General features: G+C 45.0%; 1 protein-coding gene across 3 annotated transcripts in view; it reads left to right on the top strand.

Annotated features, from left to right (window-relative positions):
- lzts2a (leucine zipper, putative tumor suppressor 2a) overlaps positions 1-22,739 on the top strand; it is a 195,959-nt gene that overhangs the window by 75,130 nt on the left and 98,090 nt on the right. Inside the window, exon 1 of one of the 3 annotated variants that reach the window (XM_068053040.1) lies at positions 14,963-15,305. The exons of the other annotated variants lie outside the window; for them this stretch is intronic. The gene's annotated coding sequence lies outside the window, so the exon portion shown is untranslated. Of the gene's footprint in view, positions 1-14,962; positions 15,306-22,739 lie in introns of those variants that run through there. 3 annotated transcript variants of the gene reach the window in all.

The raw sequence follows: 22,739 nt of genomic DNA, 5'->3' as shown, positions 1-22,739 counted from the left end.
CGCTGCCTCCAGAGAATCCTTGGCATCAGGTGGCAGGACCGTATCTCCAACACAGAAGTCCTCGAGGCAGCCAACATCCCCAGCATATACACCCTACTGAGCCAGTGGTGCTGGAGATGGCTTGGCCACGTGAGTCACATGGAAGATGGCAGGATCCCCAAGGACACATTGTACAGTGAGCTCGTCACTGGTATCAGACCCACCGGCCGTCCATGTCTCCGCTTTAAAGACGTCTGCAAACGCAACATGAAGTCCTGTGACATTCATCACAAGTCGTGGGAGTCAGTTGCCGGTGATCGCCAGAGCTGGCGGGCAGCCATAAAGGTGGGGCTAAAGTGTGGCGAGTCGAAGAGACTTAGCAGTTGGCAGGAAAAAAGACAGAAGTGCAAGGGGAGAGCCAACTGTGTAACAGCCCCGACAACCAATTTTATCTGCAGTGCCTGTGGAAGAGTCTGTCGCTCTAGAATTGGCCTTTATAGCCACTCCAGGCGCTGCTTCACAAACCACTGACCACCTCCAGGCGCTTACCCATTGTCTCTCGAGACAAGGAGGCCGAAGAAGAAGATACCCATTAGAGATAACCCTTTGAGTTTGCATTGTCCACATGTGACCTTGTTCCTCAGGCCTGCATATCCGGAAACCTCAATCATGTATTAACATTTTGATAAGCAGATGTCAGCATGTATACTCCTGGTCTGTCTCTATAGGCACTAGACAATGTCTAGGGCATCCAGGGGTTGATGTCTCAGTAGAAAAGTACACTGCGTACTGCATCCAGACAGACAAACTAAAAAGAGTGGAATTATCTGAAAGCTGGTCTTATTTTCCACTCCTACTTACTGTATTTAAATTGGGAACTGGAACTACATGATCCGTATGAAATCCCCACAGCACTCTGGGTAAAACAGATAAAATGATAAAGGGGTCTGATTTACATTTCTGTCTGTCTACAGAAAGAGCTGCTCCATTCATAAGGCATCCGTAAATAACAAGGAAACTGATTCAACAGAAGCTTTCCAAAGGGAATTGAATCAAGGTTAAAAGGGAAAAAAAATTGCAGGGATATGGGGAAAGAGCCGGGGAGTGGGACTAACAGGATTGCTGTTCAAAAGCACTGACTCAATGGGATGAATGGCCTCTACCTGTGCTGCACTATTCGATCTGTAACAACTTGCATTTCTATGGTGTCTTTAATGTCAAAAAAAAAAGTTCCCAAGGAACTTCACAGAGGCATAATTAATAAAAAGATTGCTGAGATACAGAGCTACATTGGGAAGAGTGACAAAACATTTGTTTGCAGAGGTGGATTTTAAGTGGGGACCTTAAGAGGAGAGGGAGGTGGAGGGAGTCAAGGGAGAAAATTCCAGAATGTTGCTAACAATCTGGTGTAAAGATTTAATCCCTGTTCAGGTTGATTGGCAGATGTCTGGCAAACTCAGAAGCTACTGGGAAACAGACACCGGCATCAGACCACCTGCTGTTTACATGCCAGTGGTTGCAGAGTGACACCAGCATGAGATCCACCCAAAGTGCCTGCAGCGTGTGCTGTTCTAGCAGCTTTTAAACTGATAACTTCACCACAGAGAGTAGTCTGCATTTGGATTTTTTTCGGCTATAGCCTTGGCGATTGAAGCTTTTTTTTGTTGTCATATCAAACTTTTCAGTGTACTGGCAGTGTCATCCTTATGGATCAAGAGACTTGAGCACAGACATCTAGGCTGACACTCCAGTGCAGTACTGAGGGGGTCCTGCGCTGACAGAGGTGCCATCTTTCAGATGGGATGTTAAACCGAGGTGTCTGGTGACCCGAGATTCCATGACACGATTTCAAAGAAGAACAGGGTGCCCTGGCCAATATCTATCCTCAGCCAACATTGCGGAAAAATAGGTCATCAGGTCATTATCACATTGCTGTTTGTGGGAGCTTGCTGTGTGCAAATTGGCTGCTGCGTTTCCTACAACAGTGACTACACTTCAAAAGAACTTGAAAATTCCGATGAAAGGTCACAGACCTGAAACATTAACTCTGCTTCTCTCTCCACAGATGCTGCCAGACCTGCTGTGTATTTCCAGCACTTTGTTTTTATTTCAGATTTCCAGCATCTGCAGTATTTTGCTTTTTCTTCAAAAGTACTTAACTGGCTATAAAGCACATGAAATGACCTGAGATCTGGAAAGACGCTATATAAATGCAATGCTTTCTTCCTTTTCTTTAAAGGGGCATTGTGAAATTGGTTCTGCACTCCCAGACGCTAAACAACAGTACAGGATCTGTATAGAAAATCTATCCACGGGCTAGGATGCATGAACATAATTGAACACAGACATAACTGTGACACTTTTTTTATTCCACCTGGACAGGACTCGGCATTGGGAGTCTCCTGACAGCTCACAGCACGAAACCTCCGTAGTGTTTGAATCCTGTGCTGACTATTGGCAGCAATTGCCGAATCGCAGACACAGACTTTAAAAAAAAAAAGATGGGTGTTGGCCTGATACATTGGCCTGTGTGACTCAGTACCACACGAGCAGCGCATTTACTCAAAGTCACTACATCTCTGCACTCCTTTAATTCTGGCCTCTTGCCTCACTGGTCGACTATTGACGTCTGAGCCGTCAGCTGCCTTGACCTCCCTAAAACTCTCTGCCTCTCTCTCTTCCTTTAAGATGCTTTCTTTCACTAAGTTGTACGCCACCTGTACTAATATCTCCTTTTGTGGCTCGATGTCCAATTTTATTTGATAACACTCCTGTGAAGCATCTTTGGACGTTTCAGGCATCATATAAATGCAAGATGTTGTTTTTGTTGTAAATAATTGGGTGATTTTAACTATAGCAGCCCGAGTACCTATTCAATATGGTGGAGCTTAAATTTAAGTTTTTGCAGCAGGCTCTTATTGGAAGGTCCTGTGCTCCAATCTATCTGAACTGTCCCCAATTATGAGGACATTTTATTTCCCCTCCTTCGAGCCCCCACCCCTACCTCAGCTCCCTTTTAATCACCACCCGATCAGACTAGTTTGTAGCATGTCTGTCAAGTTTGGCGCTCTTGACATTTACCCTCATATCTGTGGTTTCCAGAATCTGCCACAGACAAGAAACGTGATCTTCTGAAGTTATGTTTGAATTTTGTGATCCAAGTGATACAACTAATCAGCCTCCATAGCAACCGTCTATACAGAAAAATAAACAAGGATTTCAAGGGAAATGTGGGTGGCGGAGGGTGTTACTCTCTTTGACCTCCCAGCGATGTCTTAAGCTGAAGGAGTTTCATGGTGTCATTGTCCCATTGGGGAGGGCAGAGAGGCGAAGATTAATGGTAACATCGTCTAGCTGCTCGATGAAGCATTCTATCCTCAGTTCCCTGGTAGACTACAGCCGCACTTACGCTGATGTTTAATTACAGCTCTAACTGTCTAATATGTGCATGAATCATGTAACTGCTTCAGTCTTCTCTGAGAATAGACCTTAATGGCTTCACAAAATACAATCTTTAAGAGTTTGCTGGAAATTTATTAAAAGTGAGGAGGCTGAAAGGAAATTTTATCATTGCAATTCTGTATTGAAATCCCTAAACAAAAGTGCTTTCTTTTTAGAATTTCTATATCTGTTCTTTCTGAAGTAGTTCTGCTTTCTCCTTGGAAATCTCAAGTAAGTTATCGAAATAAGAACAATTTAATCCAAAAAAAAAAGCACGAGGACTATGTGAGAGTGAGCAAGAGGGCTTTTAATTAAAATTATCTCTCCGATTAATCATCTCAGCTGCTTGCAGTTACTCAGGCGTACTTATTTGTCAGTTCTTTATCAGTTAATGTAGCTTTGGGCCTTGGCTAGGTGCAGCAGAGTGGATTAACTAGATTGGTCCCATCAAGGTTGCCTTGCTGATGGCCCAGTGAGCACAAATACGAGGATTCAGCTCGCGGAAGCTGCTGCAGCATCAAAACTGAAATGGCTCTCACTGAAAATTTTCAGTCCTGCACAGCTTTCAAAAGTGGGACTGATGAGGCAAGTCATTGGAACTCTGCCATGCAGATGCATGGTAGGGCATGACCTTTTGCCTGTTATTCCTCCCTCATTCCCCGTGGTGTTTTTCTTCACTGTTGTGGCAGGTATGAGTTGTAGGACGGCCCTTCCCTATGGGGAGTGAGGGAAAAATGAGAGGATGATCCACATGACTGTGAGCGGCGAAGGTCCCTGGCAGTAGACCAGTACTGGGGGAGGAACTAGAGCTCATTTGGGGAAAGGAGTTCAGCAGGAAAAGGAGATGGTAAACTGCCAAAAAAAGTGCCCAGATGCCAGGCTTGATGCCATTGAAGTCACCACTTGCTGTGACACTTTGCTATTCAGTTCAAACCCAATGTATTTGCTGGCTGTTCCGATAGCAATGCTAGATGCTCGCGTCTGAACATTTCCTGCGCTGACTCAGGACCACTTAAAGGGGACTGTATTGCTCCTTTATTTGAACATTTTGAGATTATAGCATAAATGCTCCCTTTCTGCTTAAGTTTGCAAGTCCTGTACGTTTACAGTCTTCACAATCAAATATGCTTGGTTTATGAATAAAGCCCATCTACATTGACATCCACATAGGCCCTTTAAATTGAGAATGATAATCCTGCGTGTTTAATATTGTAAGGAGACTGTTTTGTATTTGAAGCAGTTTAGGGGCTAAATTCTATTTATTCTGTTCTGCAATACAAACAACATGTTTTGACGCAAATCACTTTGTTTCCTTTATTTTTCCTTAGTCCCCGCTCCCAACTCATACTGTGTTTCGTGAAGCTTTATACATTTCTAGAAACATCTCAAAGTAATTCTCCTACGTTTTGGAACCAGACCATGAGCAAGATCCCACAAACAGCATTGAGATGAGTGACCACTTAATTTGGGTTTATTTGGTGTTGTATGGCAGAGGAATGTTGACCTCACTGGCAGAACTCCATTGCTCTTCTTCAAATGGTGCCGAGGGATCTTTGACATCGATCTGAACAGACGGGGCTGAGTCTTAACTTCTCTTCTAAGGACAGTGCAGCAGTTCCTCAGTCCTGCACTGTTGGCCTGCAAAAGGACTTAATCCTATAACTTGATTCAGAGATATGAGTGTTGCTAAATTGAATCCTTTGTCACTAAAGATGGGATTGGAGCTGTAAACCATGACTTACCAAATCTATTTAAACCAAAGAGAGCAAAATGTAGAAGTTCTCATCTTGAATAAACGACTACTGACTTTCTTACCTTGTGTAAAATTTGATGCAGTCAAGGGAAGCTGGATAAGCACATGAGGCCGAAAAGAGCAGAAAGATATTCTGAGAGGGTGAGCTGAAGAAGGGTGGGAGGATGCTAATGTGGAGCATAGACCATTTGGGCCTAATCTGTTTCTGTGCTGTAGAAAGACCAGATAAACATCTTTCCATTTGTCTAAATTACTCTCCTCCTTCATAATCTCCCAATTCTTGGTACTAAGTGAAAGGAAATGAATCGAAATTAAAAAGTCCACCCCTGGCGGATATTGCCTTTTGAAAAAAAAAAGATGTAGAGATTTCAAAGCAAGGAGGCTTTTTTTTAATATAAAAGGGATGGTAATGAGCAGATCAGGCAGTTCTGTTACTGCAGATTTTATCACCCTCATATGGGATCAAGGACATCTCAGCAAGTAAGTAACAAGGGATTGGACAGGAAGAAGATTAATTGTACGCATCACAGATCATTGTGGAAAATCAGGAGGAAATGAAGCCCCCGAGTTTCAGGCTGAAAGCTTCCATGATTTTTGACAAAGAAAGACTGTTGGACTGTACTCCACTGACCACAGAGAAGATAAAAGGCCCTGTGGGGCTGAGGTGTTACTTACTCATTTTCTGTCTCTAATCTTCCATTGTCTGCTTCTTCACATGAACAGTATGAGCTGAATATTAAGAAGACAGAGCCCCTGTTTACGTACAAGATTTTGGTTCCTGGTTATATCTTTTATGGGTCCTAAAGTTTCCAGTTACAAATTTTGCAAGGCGGTGTAAAATCACACACTCACAAGTACACACACTGACATTGTATCATTAATTTTTTTGGCTCAGTTGGTAACACTCTCGCCTGTGAATCCGGAAGTTCTGGATTCAGACCCCACTCCGGGGGTTTAACCGCAACTAACTTACGTGTAGTAATTAAGGTGTGGTTCAGTGCTGTGCATATTAAGATGAGGCCTGAGCATTAAAATGGTAAAAGATACCATTGTGTTCTTTGTAGAAGAGCAAGGGAAATGCCCTGCCCATTGTTTATCCCGCAACCAACATCACTGAAAAAACAGATTATCTGGTCATTATCACATTTCTGTTTGTGGGATCTTGCTGTGCACAAATTGGCAGCTGCTTTTCTGTATGTTGCAACAAGCATTGCACTTAATTGACTGTGAAGTACTGTGCAACTGGGAAGACACTATATGACTGTAAGTTCTTCCTACAGGACTATAGCTGCTATTATTTGGGAAGTTTGTCTTCCCTTATCCCTTCATTCTGATGGTTGAAGAGTTCGACTTCCACATGGTGTGATGCTCAACCATAGTGATGTGGTTTGATTATCAGTCTATGTTGAGTTTGCAGATCTCAGCCAGAGTGCCATTAGCATGATTCTCTCCCCGCCTCCTCCAAGGCTAATGAGGGAAGGGAAATCAGCCAGAGTCCACATTCTTCTTCACTATCCAGTTGTTTTTTATTCTTTCATGGAATGTGGGTTAAACGCCTGCTCGGGTCTGCAAATGAGACCCCACTTGAGCCTGACAGAACCCCATCCGAGCCTGAGCCTGACCAGAGTCCTGTCATTTTTTTTTTCCTGCGCCCAATCCAATCCAACCATCAGTTAACTTACCTTCGGTTTTTCACTTTGTTCCTTACCTGCGCAAGCTTAAAATAACTGTAACAAAACCACTTTTAAAGTTCAAAAAGTAAACTAACATTAAAGTCACTTACCTGAGGTGGTGATAGAGCGTGTCCGATCCGAGCCCGAATACCAGACCCGGAAGTGCGACCCGACCTGACCCGACACATTGTCGGGTCCCGTTGGGTTTGGGGACGGGTAGCAGACCTTTAATGTGGGTGTCACTGGCAAGGCCAGCATTTGGTGCCCATCCCTAACTGCTCTTAACAGCTGAGTGGCTTGCTAGGCCATTTCAGAGGGCAGTTAAGAGTCAACCACGTCGCTGTGGGTCTGGAGTCACATGTAGGTAAGGACGGTAGATTCCCTTCCCAAAAGGGCATTAGTGAACCAGATGGGTTTTTACAACAATCTATGATAGTTTCATGGCACCATTACTGAGACTACCTTCCAATTGCAGATTTTTATTAATTAATTGAATTTAAATTCCACCAGCCGTGGTAGGATTTGAACCCGTGTTCCTAGGGCACCAGCCTGGGCATCTGGATTACTAGTCCAGTGACATTACCACTACGCCACCATCATCCCTAAATTTGAGGATGTGACTGGCTTCCACTGCGGTGTCCCCAAGGTTGCATCACCTGCCAATACTGCATCTCTGTGCTCCTCCAAATCTGGCCATTTTGACCATTCTCGATTTTCTTCACTCCACCATTGGTGGCTGTGCTTTCAGCTGCCGAGAGCCTGAACTCTGGAATTCCCTTCCTGAACCTCTCCACTTCTATCTCCCTCTCCTTTTAAGTCTCTCCTTAAAAGCTACCTCTTGGACCAAGTTATTGGTCACTTGTCCTAAAATTTCCTCATGTAGTATCAGATTTTGTAAAACATCCTTGGCAGGAATATTAACCATCTAAAATGTGCTATATAAATACAAGTTGTGTTAGATAAATTTGTGAAAGAAAATATGGAGTAACAAGGCAACCATCCAGCTCATTAAACCACTTTCTTACATAGACCATGTACAATCTACACGCTAATGTGTTCTGTCCATCTGCACTTGAAGTGTCAGCTTGGCACAACCTTCTGGAACCAAAGGTTGCAGACTCGAGCCCAAGTCCAGGGTCGAGAACCTAACCTAGACTGATTTTTCCCAGACTGCAATGGCACGCACTGTGTTGTACTGTCGGGCTGCAATCGTTTCTGGATCAGATTTTGAACAGAGGCCCTGCCTGTAGGTTGTAGTTGATGTTGAAGGTCCCCTCTGCATGATTGAGAAGGGGCCAACAATGATGCCTGAACCTACACCACCTGAAAGAAACCAGCTTGGACATTGTGATTGGCAAACCATCCAGACATTGGCAGCCTCAGGTCTGGGAAATTTTAACTTGTGTGGAGAGAGAAACAGTTAACGGGTTGGATTTTATTCCAGCAACAGGGGTCCCAACAGCAGGCCGGTGGGTGGGGGGCAGACCCCCATCTCAGCCCTCTGTCGGACTCCCGATGCTATCGCGTAGCGAGCAGCCAAATCAACTGCCTGCCTTCGGGGATGTCGTCCCTTTAAGGGACGAGCTCCTGCCTCCAGAGCTGCTGGCCAATTGGAAGGCCGGTGGCTCTGCAGTACCAACAGCGCCACTGGATGCCCTGCAAGAGAGGAGAAGACCCCGGGAGAGGAAAGTGAGGTCAGGGTGGGGTGTGGGGGGGCAGTTGGTGGAGCGGGGGGTGTCTTCCTGGGGTTGGGGGGTGGAGGGCCCTCCAGGGGCCCTGGATTGCCCCTAAAGGAGGGACTCCCCCCACCACGGACCTTGTTAGGAGGCTGCCAACCTTTTCCTGGCGTCGTTTCCCCATGGCAGTGAGCCCCTCGGCCTTCAATAAAATTGAAGTGGAGGCGGGAAGAGACTCTTAAGTGACCATTAATTGGCCTCTTGTAGGCCTCAATTGGCCTGGGGCGAGAATGCCATTCTCAGCCTTTCCTAGTCCGGACAAAATGGCAGGGGGGCCTGGGCAAAGTCGGGAACGGCGCCCCCTGTCATTTTGTTTGCTCCCCCTGTCTCTGTGCCCGTCTCCAAGGGCAACACAAAATCTGCCCAATGTTTCAGGTCGATGACGTTTCACCGGAACTGGACCAAATTGGAGATTTCACGGTGAATCAGCAAATGTGGAGCCGGGGGGAAGGGGGGTGAGGTGCTTATAAACCATCAAATCTCTAACTTTGTCCAGTTCTGAAGAAAGGTCATCGACCTGAAACGTTAGCTCTGTTTCGCTTTGCACAGGTGCTGCCTGACCTGATTGGCTCGCAGCATTTTCTACAGAAAAAAAAAAATCAGTGTTGTTTTGATTAACCACCATGCAATTTGTACATTTGTTTCCCACTCTTCTTTTCACCCGCACTCGAGATCAACAAAATTGTTGTTCTGAAAAGGAGGATATAATTGCTCTATGTGCATTGGACACTGCAGTACGGGACGTGACTGTCTACAGCTGCAAAGCTTTGGTGCTAAGCAGCTGGATTCCACTACGAAGCTCATCAAATTGCTAATTTTCTGAGGGATTATGTATGCAATGCGTACATGTGTGTGTGTGTGTGTGTGTGTGTGTGTGTGTGTGTGTGTGTGTGTGTGCGTGTGAATTATTTCCTTTCTCTTTGCCGGGAAGAAGGTTACTTGAAACCGTTTGCTTAGGTTTTTTTCCCTTTCAAAGATAAAGTTCAATTGTGGTGATGAGGGTGTGGGTTGGTAAAGAATTTCTTCAGCACTTGGCTTCAAATCCGCTGTTCAATTTAAATCCCTACTTTAATGCTTAGCTCAGCGGGTAAGAACTTTGCCTTTTGTTTCCATATGCGGTGGCTCTTTTCTTTTCTCTCTCCTCCCAGCAGTAACTTTAAGGTCTCTTCTATTCCGCCCCTCACCCAATGCTAGCGTGCTAACTGAGCATCGCGCTTTCCTTTGGCTATAGTGCCATTCCGATCCCATGTCGTTCACCTCACCTTTTGTTGCATCATTTAGTGCACTCCTGGTCGATCACGGTCCGCGACGCAGATGGTCAACGGACGTGGAATCTCTCCTTTGTAAATATCCAGGAGGCCAGAATGCTGTAAACGTTAATACAAAAGTGCCAGAGTTGGATCAGGGTGGGGATGAATTTTGGTGCTAAAGTTTTTACATGATGCTCGTGTCATTAAGGGTGGCGGGAGGGGGTGCGGAGGTATTACTTGCTGCATATTACTGAACAGCCTGGAAGAAAGTCAAAGAGGAGGAATAAATCAACCAGGAGTGACTTTGGATATCCTGTATTACTGGATTTGCTGTCTAATGTTGGGAGATAGGAACTGGGGCCCCATTTGCACAGGTCAGAGGTGAGCTGTAGGTCTTGTGCCTGTGCTTTGGGAATACGGCAGTCATAGTTGACTGAATTATCACAAAAGAAACTTAATTCTGTGATCAAAAACATTTTCACTATATTTGCACAAATGTTTTTTTTTTAAACCTTGATCATTATTCACTAGTTGGGTAGATATACTCACTGGGGCTGGTGTAGCAGAAAGGAAAGAGAATGGGAAAATAAATAACATGGTTAAGAGAAATTAGGGATGGGAAAAGGCCTTTCAGACCAACAAGGCTCTTCAGTATTCCTTTTTAGAGTCATAAAGACATTATGGCATAGAAAGAGGCCATTCAGCCCATGGAATCCATGCCAGCTCTCTGTAGAGCAATCTAATCAGTCCCATTCCCCCGCTCTATTCCTGTCGCCCTGCAAGTTTATTTCCCTCAAGTGCCCATCCAATATCCTTTTGGAATCATAGATTGTCTCTGTAGGCAGCGAGGTCCAAGTCATTGCCAATTGCTACAAAAAACACGTTCTTCCTCGCATTCCCCCTGCATTTCTTGCCCAAAACCTTAAGTACCAGGAATTTTACCTCAGCATGCAGCTACTTACCTTTTTAAGTGGCTGCATCCCTTTAAATTGGCCCATCACCATTGTAAGTAGCCTTTGAGGGCTGCTGGCATACAATTCTCTGTCTCCCCTCCAGAAAGTTCTGTACAGGAGGGTCCGCAAACCAAGTAGAACATTGAGTCTACGATTGGAAAATCTGTTTTATGGAGGTCACCAGGAAAGGTTGGTTGGTCCTCTTGCTATCTGCCACAGTAGGGAATTAGATACTACGTGGCAGGTCACAAGGGGGATAGACATACCCACTGAATTGTCGTGAAGTTTGCAAGATGACTTGAATAGTGCAGGCATCCCTGCTGGAACACTTGGGATTGTACACACCTTGTGCTGGATTGCCAAGAATTTCGGGCACCGCCCCATTTGTTGGATCACGAACAGATCAGACAGTCAATGATACTCCAGACGAGATGCTGATGACTCAGTCCCAGGCCTCACTGCGGTGAGATCAGTCGCTATAAAAATGTGCACGTGAATGCAGTCTCAGAAGACCTATGCGAGCTGGCATTCTCTGTGTGCTGCCTGGCGGTGACTTGTTTGATGGCTAGAATCTTGCTGAGTAGGAACTTTAGAGCACAATCTGCATGACCCAGCCCGCTGGTACTTAATTCATTGCAACACCATCTGGGAACAAATGTGCCGAGCTCAATGTACTCTTGCTCCCTGCATTATATAACTCTGTCAGCTCCATTAGTCATCCTATTATTATCAAAATAAGACCCTGTATTGCTGCGTTAAGACTTTCCTATTCCCATCTCTTTGAACAGCATTTCCTGTACCAGGACCGTTTATCTTTGGTACAATATATGCAAAGCAGCTTGCCATGTGTGATCTCAGCTCTTCCCTTCTCCAAATTACTGTAAATCTTATTGAAAAATGATGCTACAGCTCTTATTATCATTTAGGTTACTTAAAGAAAGATGCATTTTATTGCTAAACATATTTGGTGTAATTTCAAAGAGAGACCGTGGCGCAGTGGTTAGCACTGCAGCCTCGCAGCTCCAGGGACCCGGGTTCAATTCTGGGTACTGTCTGTGCGGAGTTTGCAAGTTCTCCCTGTGACCGCATGGGTTTCCGCCGGGTGCTCCGCTTTCCTCCCACTGCCAAAGACTTGCAGGTTGATAGGTAAATTGGCCATTGTAAATTGCCCCTAGTGTAGGTAGGTGGTAGGGAATATGGGATTACTGTAGGGTTAGTATAAATGGGTGGTTGTTGGTTGGCACAGACTTGGTGGGCCGAAGGGCCTGATCCAGTGCTGTATCTCTAAATAAATAAAAACAAATGCATGTGGGATGCATGCCAGTCAGAACAGACAAGGGGCCTACACCTGAATCATTTGTCTGCTATTTCAACTGTTGTGCTGCTCAGTGGTAGTCACGGGGTTGGGTGGCTTGGTGAGTTGCTGCAGTACATCTTGGAGCCACAGGGCGCTGGTGGTGTTGCTGCTGCACATCGAGCCCAAGGTCCATGGTGTGAATCAAGTGAATGGCTTGTTCCTGGATGGTTGAACTTCTCAGGTGTTGCTGCGCTTTCACCCATCCCAGACAGTGATTAGTTCTTAAGCTACTCCTAACAGTGGAACATCTTAAGATCAAATTAGAAAGCAGTTGCTTATCTCTGAAACCCTCTGAGCTCTCTGCATTCCTCCAACTCTGGCCTCTTGTGCATCCCCGACTTCCTTCACCCCACCACTGATGGCTGGGCCTTCAGCTGTCTAGGCCCTAAACTCTGGAATTCCCTTCCCAAACCTCTCCACTTCTCCCTCCTTTTTAGAATGCTCCTTAAAGCTTACTACTTTGACCAAGCTTTTGGTCACCTTCTTTGGTTTGGTGTCTAAATTTTTGTTTAATTTTGCTCCTTTGAAGCACCTTGGGACACTTTACTACATTAAAGGCATATAAATAGAGAACAACAGCCACTTGATGTGTTGCAGCTCCTGTCTTTGGGGAGAGATCAAGCTCCGAAAACCCCGGAGTAAATGACTGGTTCTCCTTTTTAATATTTTTTGGCACTAACGTTTGATGGATGCAAACCTTTTATGGAGATAAAATGCAATAACAAATCTTATGCCTGCGTGCACTTCCATTCCTGTGTCCACATTTATAAAGGAAACTTCCAATGTAAACTAGTCACTCTGTACCTACAACCTCCGACAGTGGGGGGCGCTGTGGTGCCTCAGTCGTGCTACTCCCAGAAAAACTCCTATTCTCCAACAATCGCTCCTTTTCTGCTTCCCAGACTAGCAAAGGCTTAGCGATTTAGGTGTAATTATGTTAAATCAAAGTATTGTTGAAACCTAAAGATAGAATGTACAACTTTAAAATGGGGCTTGATTTATTTTAGTTTAGTTTTTTTAGAGATACAGCACTGAAACAGGCCCTTCGGCCCACCGAGTCTGTGCCGACCATCAACCACCCACTTATACTAATCCTACACTAATCCCATATCCCTACCACATCCCCACCTGTCCCTATATTTCCCTACCACCTACCTATACTAGGGGCAATTTATAATGGCCAATTAACCTATCAACCTGCAAGTCTTTGGCATGTGGGAGGAAACCGGAGCACCCGGAGGAAACCCACGCAGACACAGGGAGAACTTGCAAACTCCACACAGGCAGTACCCAGAATTGAACCCGGGTCCCTGGAGCTGTGAGGCTGCGGTGCTAACCACTGCACCACTGTGCCGCCCTCTGATGTAATTATCTCCCAGCTTTGGTTACAGACTGCACTTGGTTTTGACTTGCAATGCCATAGGAGATTGTCTCGTGTATATATATTACACCCATGTATGGCGGACTGGGTAACTCAGTTGTCTAAATGGTGAGCATGTGGTTTAAGAACAATGCCAACAGCATGGGTTTAATTCCTGTCCTGGTCTGAGGAAGGCAACATGGTACTGCCTTGTGTACCCTCCTCCCCAGTCATGCTTATCTCTCCTGGGCTGACCACCACCACAGCATTGCATATGCAGACTTATATTTTGTGTGTGTATATTTTGTGTGTATATATGTATATTTTTTTTTAATTGGGTTCTGTGTGTCACTAGCAAGGGGAACATTTATTGTCTGCCCCTAGTTGCAGTGAGAAGGTATTGGTGCACCTTCTTGAACCAGTACAGTCTGTGTGGTGAAGGTATTCCCACAATGATGAAAGAACGGTGATATATGGCCATGTCAGGATGTGACTTGGAGGAGACAGTGTTTCCATGTCACTCCAGGCAGCAAAGGTCGTGGGTTTGTGAAGGAGGTTCAACTTGCGCCCTCACAGAAGCGTAACGCTGTCCAATCTATTGGAAAGAGACAAGACTGTGGTGAACCCGCCCAATGTTTTGATATCTGCTTGTGGTGATGGTGCTTGTACAACACTGTTGGGTAGTGAGTTCCAGAATTTTGATAGAGGAATGGCTGTAGATGACTGTGATGCCCTCCAAGATGAGTAGCCTGTTGACATTCACTACAGGCAGATGTAGCCCCTTGAGAATTATTAAGGAAAAACATTGTTGCTTTTCTTCAAAACAGTGCAACAGAATCATTTGACACCCATCCAAGAGGGCACACGGGGCCTTGGCTAAACATTTCAGCTGCAAGACTGCACCACTGGCAGTGCAGCACTCCCTCAGTACTACAGTCAAACACCAGCCTAGCTTTTATGCGCTAGTTTCCTCAAGTGGGGTTTGAACCCACAACCTTCTGATTTAGAGACAAGAGTGCTACCCACAGAGGGACAACTGATGTATTGATATTTTATCGTTGAAAGAAATGTTAGAATGTCAGGGTCTGGACTGAGTTGTTTGATTTCAGCTTGGATGGTTCTAAAGTATCAGCCTCGCTGTCCCTGGTTGATAAGGGAGAAAAATAAAATCACTGCTTTTCACAATCCAATGAGCTCTGCTGCAAAATGCACGTATGTGAGGGTATGGGGTGAAAATAGCACTGTGATACCCATCAAGTCACTGTCACTGTCTGTAGAACTGCACAACAATGAGGGCATAACACCTCCACACAAAAGAAACTTTAACAAATCTGTGTTCTGGAATGGAATGCAATCTCATTGAGAGGCTTAACCAGGATGAGAGGGGTTAAGAAAAAAAAGTCTTTTGATTAAACTCCTCCCCATACAGTTTTTTTAAAATCAAGGCTTAAGGCCAACAACAGGGGATATGTTGGCTCCAAGAGAGCTGCACATCATCCATCCCTTTAAAGTGCACCCGGAGGCCAGAACTATAAGGAGAGGAGCTGCGAGTGGGTTGGACATACCATTTAGAGGCGGGCAGTGCATTGACAGCTCCGAGGGACTCTGACTCTAGGCTGGCGAGAAGGATTCATTTCCAGCTTGCGAGCAGTGTGTGAACGGCTGAGGGAGATTACAGATTGTGTCGCTGTTGAGATTTGCTGCACTGGTTAAAGAGAGCAGGCAAATAGCAGACTGGGTTTTGAATTTGCATGCACGGTGGATGCTCAGCACTGAGAGAAACCATGGAGGAAGCCAGGAACGGTAAGGGGCTCTGCAAGTTATCAGTGTGCCTTGTGTGGGAGCTGTGATGGTGGGAAGGCAGGGAAGAAGGCAACTTGTAAAACTCACAAGAAGGTTTAAAAAAAAAGAGTTGAAAGTTTTAGAAAGGTTTTGAATGGAATGCTCTTGCAGAAATGGCCTGATTTATAAGCAGTAATTTGGGGGAATGTAGGTTGGATCTCTGGAGGTTGTTCCTCTGGATTATTTTTTTTTGACCAATTTTTTAAAGAAGTATTTCTGGTATTGGTTATAGTTTTGAAAGTCACCTTTTTGTCTATCTTCTCCTGAGAGCTAGTCAAAGCATGTTTATATTAAAGCAATAAAAGCAGTGGGCTATTGTCAATTTTAAATTTATTGAGCGTGAGGAAAGCATTCAAAAAGCGAGTCTGGGGCTGGCTGAGTAAATTAGCTGAAGCTATGCTTTGTGCTGTCGCCTCTCTCTCCCTCTCTTGACTTCATTTGCTTTGTTCGCTGAGCTGTTTCAGTGGAGTGTGGGTGGTGGGGTTGCAGGAACCCAACCTGCCCTCTCGTGTTAAGAGCTCCTCAGTCTTCCCCTCGGAGAGCCTGATCCATTTGTTCATATAATTAGTTCAGGCTCTGTCCAGTACGCTGCACCAAGGACTTAACCTTTGGAGGGCAGTATATATTTTGTATGCAGGAAATATTTCCAGATTGGTGCAGTTCTCTTGACAGTCCCATGCTAAGGACAATGGAAAAACATACTGGGAGCTTTCATGCTGGCTAAATGAGTTGAAATATTCCCTCACCCAAGAAGGAATCAATATTATGGTTTGGATGCTGACAGTAATATATCCATTCATACTCCCATCTGTGCCCAATTTATAGTGGTCTATTATTGGGCCTAGGGAGCCCCAAGAATAGAGGAAAAAGTTAGTATGGTAATATTTCATGTCTGTTGCACACTTTGTACCTGTAGCGCATCACAATTAGGTGCAAGCAAATCTATTTCAGCAAACAAAATGGAGGAGCAACTGAGCAAAATGGAGAGCAGTCGGTACAAAATGGTGGCTATGTGAAAGCGTGTAGCGCTGGACCCTCTCTGGGTCATTGGCGCCCCTGCATCGCTCCGATTTCATTACATTGAAATGAAACTGAGATAGTTGGAATGCATGAAGAAAGAGACAGATTGTAACATGGTTGAAAAAGTACCAATAATACGATCAGGTAATGAAAATGTCATGATTTTCTTGAACAGTCTGTTAATAGTATCATAGAATGGTTACAGCAAAGAAGGAGGCCCTTTGGCCTGTCCTGTCTGTGCCAGCTCTCTGCAAGAGCAATTTAGCTAGTCCCACTTCCCCACCCTTTCCCCTGCAAATAGCCCTGCAAATGTTTTCTCTTCAGGCGCTTATACAATTACTTTTCCGAAAGCCCGAATTGTATCTGCCTTCACCACAATCTCAGGTAGTGTCTTCTAGATCCTAACCACTTACTGTGTAAAAATGTTTTTCCTCATGTTGCTGTTGGACCTTTGGCCAATCACCTTAAATTGGTGTCCTCTGGTTCTTGACCCTTGCACCAATGGGACCAGTTTCTCTCCATCTACTCTGTCCAGACCCCTCATGATTTTGAACATGTCTATCAAATCCCCTCTCAACCTTCTCTTCTCCAAGGAGAACAACCCCAGCTTTGCCAATCTATCCATGCAACCGAAGTCCCTCAACAATTCAGCTATACAAAAATAAAGTGCACAAAATAATAAAATAAAACAGTGCAGTAGAGGATGGGATCCACGGTACATATTGTAAAGTTCAGTGACAGCGCTAAGGGCATTTAGTGATGAGCTGTCAGTGCGACAGCACGCAGTGTTTTATATCAAGAGCCAATCTAACTGTGCCTTCATAGGAGGTAGTGATTGGAAGCAGGACATTTCCCGACTGTGGGGAAGAGCAACTCCAACCAGACCACCCTTCTGCACCTCCCAGCAAACCGAATCACTCACAAGAAAGGAATATTCTACCGAGGAGGCCCTAAAAGAAATATAGTGCCTTTCGCCACCTCAGGATGTCCCAATGCTCATTACAGCCAATGAAGTACTTTTGAAGTGCAGTCACTGCTGTAATGTAGGAAACAAGGCAGCCAATTTGTGCACAGCAAGCTCCCACAAAAGGCAATGGGATGATGACCAAACGATCAGTTTTAATGATGTTAGTTGAGGGATGAACATTGGCAGGACACTGGGGAGAACGCCCCGTTCTTTGAGATAGTGCTGTGAAATCATTCATGCTCACTTGAGAGGGTAGACAGGGCCTTGGTTTAACATCTCAGCTGAATGACAGCACCTCCGACCACACAGCACCCCCTCAGTGCTGCATTAGAGTGTCGGCCTGGATTACGGGCCCAAGTCTCTGGCGTGCGATGTGAACCCACAAGCTTCTGACTCAGAGCTGAGAGTGCTACCTACTGGGACATGGTTAACACCTATGTCATGGGGATTCATGATGTTTTCTGTCCTTATGAAGGATTGCCTCTTTTAATTTAATTAAAAAGGGCAGTATTCCTGTAGGAGGCAGACTTTGAAAGGACTTCCATAACTGCCTGTAAACTCACCTGGAGAGTAGGGTAGGATAGCAATTACAGCAGTAATAAAGCTACTTTAACCTTTTTTTCTATTGTAATAAATTTGGAGCACTGTTGATGAAGCAGGGGAGCACTGAGTATATCACTGTACCCTCCCACCTTTTATCGAGACAATAACATGTATTCCCATGCTGTTACTGCCCTTTTAATTACTGACAAACCAGCCAGACGAAAACATTTGCCAGCAAATAATGTTGCGAGTCTACACTCTGACTCCCATGGTTAAAAAGATTCATTTTCCCGTATGTCCTTTGGGAGAGTTGTCTCTGAATTGGGCTAGATTAGTCAGCCCTCCCTCCCTGCAGGGTTAGGCAGTGAATTCAAGGACAAACTGTGGATTGGGCTCGACGGGGTGGATTCATATTTTTATTTTTGTATTATTTATTTTTGGAATAACAGGAGACCATCCAGCTCATTAAACCTCTTTTTTCCATAGACCACCTACAATCTACACACTCGTGTATTCTGACCACCTGTACCTGAAGTCTCATCTTTGCTCATTTGGTAGCAATCTCATCTTCTGGGCCAAAAGCCAGCAGGCTTGAGCTCCAGGCCAGGGTCGAGTATGTGATCTAGGCTAATGCTGCAGTCTGCAATCTCACGCACTGCAGTCAGGCCGCAGTCCTTTGGATCAGAGGCCCTTGTTACTACAGTGTCCTTGTAGTGATCGCTCTCCCTCTAAGGTGTCGGTCGGGAATTCAAAATTTTGACCCAATGCTGATGGAGGAAGCCACAGCCCATCTTCTGTAACAGTCCCCTTTTTGCCTGTTTGGTCCCACAGTGATGCCAATAACTTCAGCCCCCTCCTTCTCCTATTCTGTCTGCGCTGATTGCAAAATGTTGTTTTTTGAACAAAAAAAACAAATGTTTATAATGTTTGGGGATGTCTCCAGACCCGGTAAAGTGATGGGGATCAAAATGAGCCAACGGCCTTTCTCACCCTGCCACCCATTGCCTGGAGAGGAAAAAGGCTAAGCCCACAGATGATGACAGCGATTAGGTATGATTTCTTCAACCCCTTCAACCCCAAGCCCAACCCCAACCCCATCCCCACCCCCACAGACAGACAATGGACTAACTTAACATTAAAATCCAGTTTCATATCTTCATTTTACATATCCTTACTTGGATGCTGGTGGTGGAATCAAATTGCAGTATTAGCAAACAATAAGGTCAAACAAATCGATTTACCCCTTCCTGCCCCAACGATTTCTTTCTTCCCACTACAGGTGAAGTAGGAGAGCTAAGCCACATAAATCGAGGTAGTATTAAACATGGGAATGGACAAAGACCAGGAGAAGCTATTGGTCTATCTGACTGGTCCCAAAGTTTGAGGAAGTACCATATGATAATCTATCTATCATCTTTACTTGGGAGAAGTATCGCCTCATAATTCATCCCTGACTTTCATCATGCCACCATTGGTGGCCGTGCCTTCAGCTGCCTGTGTCCTGAGCTCTGGAAATCTATCCCTAAATCTCTCCACCTCTCTCTCCTCCTTTTAAGACGCTCCTTAACATCTATCCACCTGTCCTAATATCTCCTCGTGCAGCTGTGTCAGATTCTGTTTTATAATGCCCCTGTCAAGCACTTTGGAATGTTTTACTGTGTTAAAAGGTGCTATGTAAATGCATGTTGTTGTGCTCACACTGTTCAAATGCTCGTGAATGTTAATTATATGTGAAAGGAACAGCTTCCGAGGGAATTGTTCACTGTGTGGACCATTGCAGGTTTTACTTTGACTGTGTAGTCATTGCCCTGCGACATGCCTTCCCTTTGGTCTTGACTCAGCTGCCTGCTATTACCAGCCTGTTTTGATTGCTGCCGAGTATCAGGTGACATAGCGGCCTGTCCAACTGCATCGCAGGACTCTGCAAAGTCACTCGTCTCCTGTTGATCAGCTTTTTAAAAAAAAAATACATTTGATGTGCTCCTTGTAGCAATGAAAGCTTTGGTTGTTCCCAAGTTTATGCAGAAGAAATACATGCACAGAGTGTGTGGCTTGTGCTGTGGAGCATGTTTATAGATACAGCACTGAAACAGGCCCTTCGGCCCACCGAGTCTATGCCGACCATCAACCACCCATTTATACTAATCCTACATTAATCCCATATTCCTACCACATCCCCACCTTTCCTCTATTCTCCTACCACCTACCTACACTAGGGGCAATTTTATAATGGCCAATTTACCTATCAATCTGCAAGTCTTTGGCTGTGGGAGGAAACCGGAGCACCCAGCGAAAACCCACGCGGTCACAGGGAGAACTTGCAAACTCCGCACAGGCAGTACCCAGAATTGAACCCAGGTCGCTGGAGCTGTGAGGCTGCGGTGCTAACCACTGTGCCGCTGGATGCGCTGCAGTGAAGTGTCACACAGACGGCATCCAAGTCCTTGAGTCTCTCCTCACTGTGCGGCTGGAAGTCTTTGCATCTGTGTCAAATCTGCAGCTGTTTTGGAGACAATTCCCAAATGTGCAGTCCACGCCGCGCATGTTGTTTTACTCTGGTCTTACCTTGCAATGGGATGTTATGATTGGATTCCAAACCCAATGTGCTGGGCAGGTATGAAATCAGGCCAGGAGTTTTTACTCCTGATTACTCACCAGTGGATCCTGCTGGAAAGTGTGTGGTGTGTGCGCATGTGTAGGCAGGATGGTGTATTGAACTATACAAGACCAGAACAGACTCATGCTACCCATCTGGTCATCCCCTGTCTCTGGGAAACATTGGTTAGATATTTGCCCCCCCAAACACACCATTGGTTGAAGACCAGATCAGGTCCACCTTTGCCTCCCACACAGTCACAAAGAACTGGCCAATGCTCACAGTCCAGGTTCTCGGCTGCAAAATGGCCCTCTGTGGTAAGGTACTGGAAGCACCTCACAGAGCAATGGTCCAGCGTGAGTCAGTCTCCATGAGAGGAAAATGTTTTGCATTTATATAGCACCTCTCATGGCCTCAGGATGTTCCAAAGCATTTTACAGCCAATTAAGTCCTATTGAAGTGTAATCACTGTTGTAATGGCAGAAACATGGCAGCCAATTTGAGCACAGCAAGCTGCCCAATGCAGCAATGAGATAAATGACCTTATTATCTTTTTTTTAATTGATGTTGATATGAGGCATTAATGTTGTCCAGGACACCAGGGATAACTCCCCTGTTCCTCTTTGAAATAGTGCCATGGGATCTTTTACATCCACCTGACAGGGAAGACGGTTTAACATCTTACTGAAAGACAGCACCTCTGACAGTGCAGCATTCCACCGGGAGTGCCAGCCTTGCTTTTGCACTCAAATCCTTGGAGTCGCATTTGAACCCACAACCTTTTGACTCAGAGGTGAGTGTGCTACCAACTGAGCCACAGGTGGAAGAGGAACAAGGAAAGGAAAAGTTTCTCAAAGCACTGCTGCCCTGGGAAGCTGAAGCACTCAGCAGGAGGCTTGCATTATTCGCAATGGTCCCATTCAATGAGCTAGACCTTTCTTTTAACCAGTCAATATTGAGCAGTGGGTAATGAGACCTGTTGCACATGGGGTCTCAGGAGCACTGGCTGGCACGAGTGCTGAGCGATTGCTTTCAGGTACCTGATCAGTATACCTGATGCAAATGGCATGTGATACTGATGCAAAAGCAGAATGTTACAAAGCTCTAATACAACAGTCAATAGATGGGGTGCATCTATCTCGGGTGACGTGTCTCAGCTCATTGCTGGAGAGGATGGTGTTTTCAAGCAATAATCTCCTTTCCCTGATGCTTTTACTGACTCATTGTTGTCATGTGTTCCTTGGGTTATCTTAAGTAACACGGTGAGTTACATGGGTTCCAATTCCTTGAAGATCTCAAACAGGTTTATTAACAGCTAACTATTATATACAACACAGAGCAAACTATGTACAGAGCCTTTGTCTGTTACAGTTGCAGAGTGACAATGGCTTCTCATCACATGACTACATCCTGGCACTTAGCTCATTAGCCTAAAGGGACATCACTCTTGAAGGTAATGGTACAACAATTATAAAACATTGAATAACTTATTTCCCTCCTTTCTTATTACGTCATTATTTATTTCCAATTTCTTAAAATAAAAAGCAACTTAATATTCAAAGTCGCAAGTGGTTTTGATAGAGTAAAAAAGGAGAAGCTGTTTGCAGTGGCAGGAGGGTTGGTAAACCAGAGCACAAGATTTAAGGTGATTGACAAAAAGACAAGAGGCAACATGCATAAAAAATATTTCAACAATTTGCTGTGATCTGGAACGCACTGCCTGAAAGGGTGGTGAAAACAGCTTCAGTAGTAACTTTCAAAAGGTATTTGGATAAATACTTGACAGGCAAACATTTATAGGGATAAGGGGAAAGAGCAGGGGAATGGGACTAACTGGAGAGTCTTGCAAAGAACTGGCACCAGCATGATGGGCTGAATGGCTGTATCATTTTATGATTCTGTGAACAGATAAAATGTCACTGCATCACCAAATGGGTCTATTTTTGAAAAAATAATTTATTGAGAAATATGCTGCACCGAATTACCTCAGAGATGCATACAGTTGCTTGCACTATTGTATCTCTTTGTTGGTTGTATTGTTTGTGGTGAGTGTGGAAGGCCCGCAGGCCAATGATCAGGAACGGCCAGAAAAGCTGGCGGCCTTTGACCCCAGCAGGACTGTTGTTGGGTTGCTATGGCGCCTTGCCTCTGGAGATTAGCTAAACATTTCTTCAGGTTGTTTTTTGGGGCAGTCACCTCCCTTTGGAATTGGCGCATTCGGTGTTGCCAATGGCGATGGCGCTCCAAGGTAAACGTACCTTAGCGGTGC

Source organism: Heterodontus francisci, chromosome 20 (assembly GCF_036365525.1).
Source record: "Heterodontus francisci isolate sHetFra1 chromosome 20, sHetFra1.hap1, whole genome shotgun sequence".
NCBI lineage: Eukaryota > Metazoa > Chordata > Chondrichthyes > Heterodontiformes > Heterodontidae > Heterodontus > Heterodontus francisci.
The sequence above is the reverse complement of the archived record's forward strand: the minus strand, read 5'-3'. Positions and strand labels throughout refer to the sequence as shown.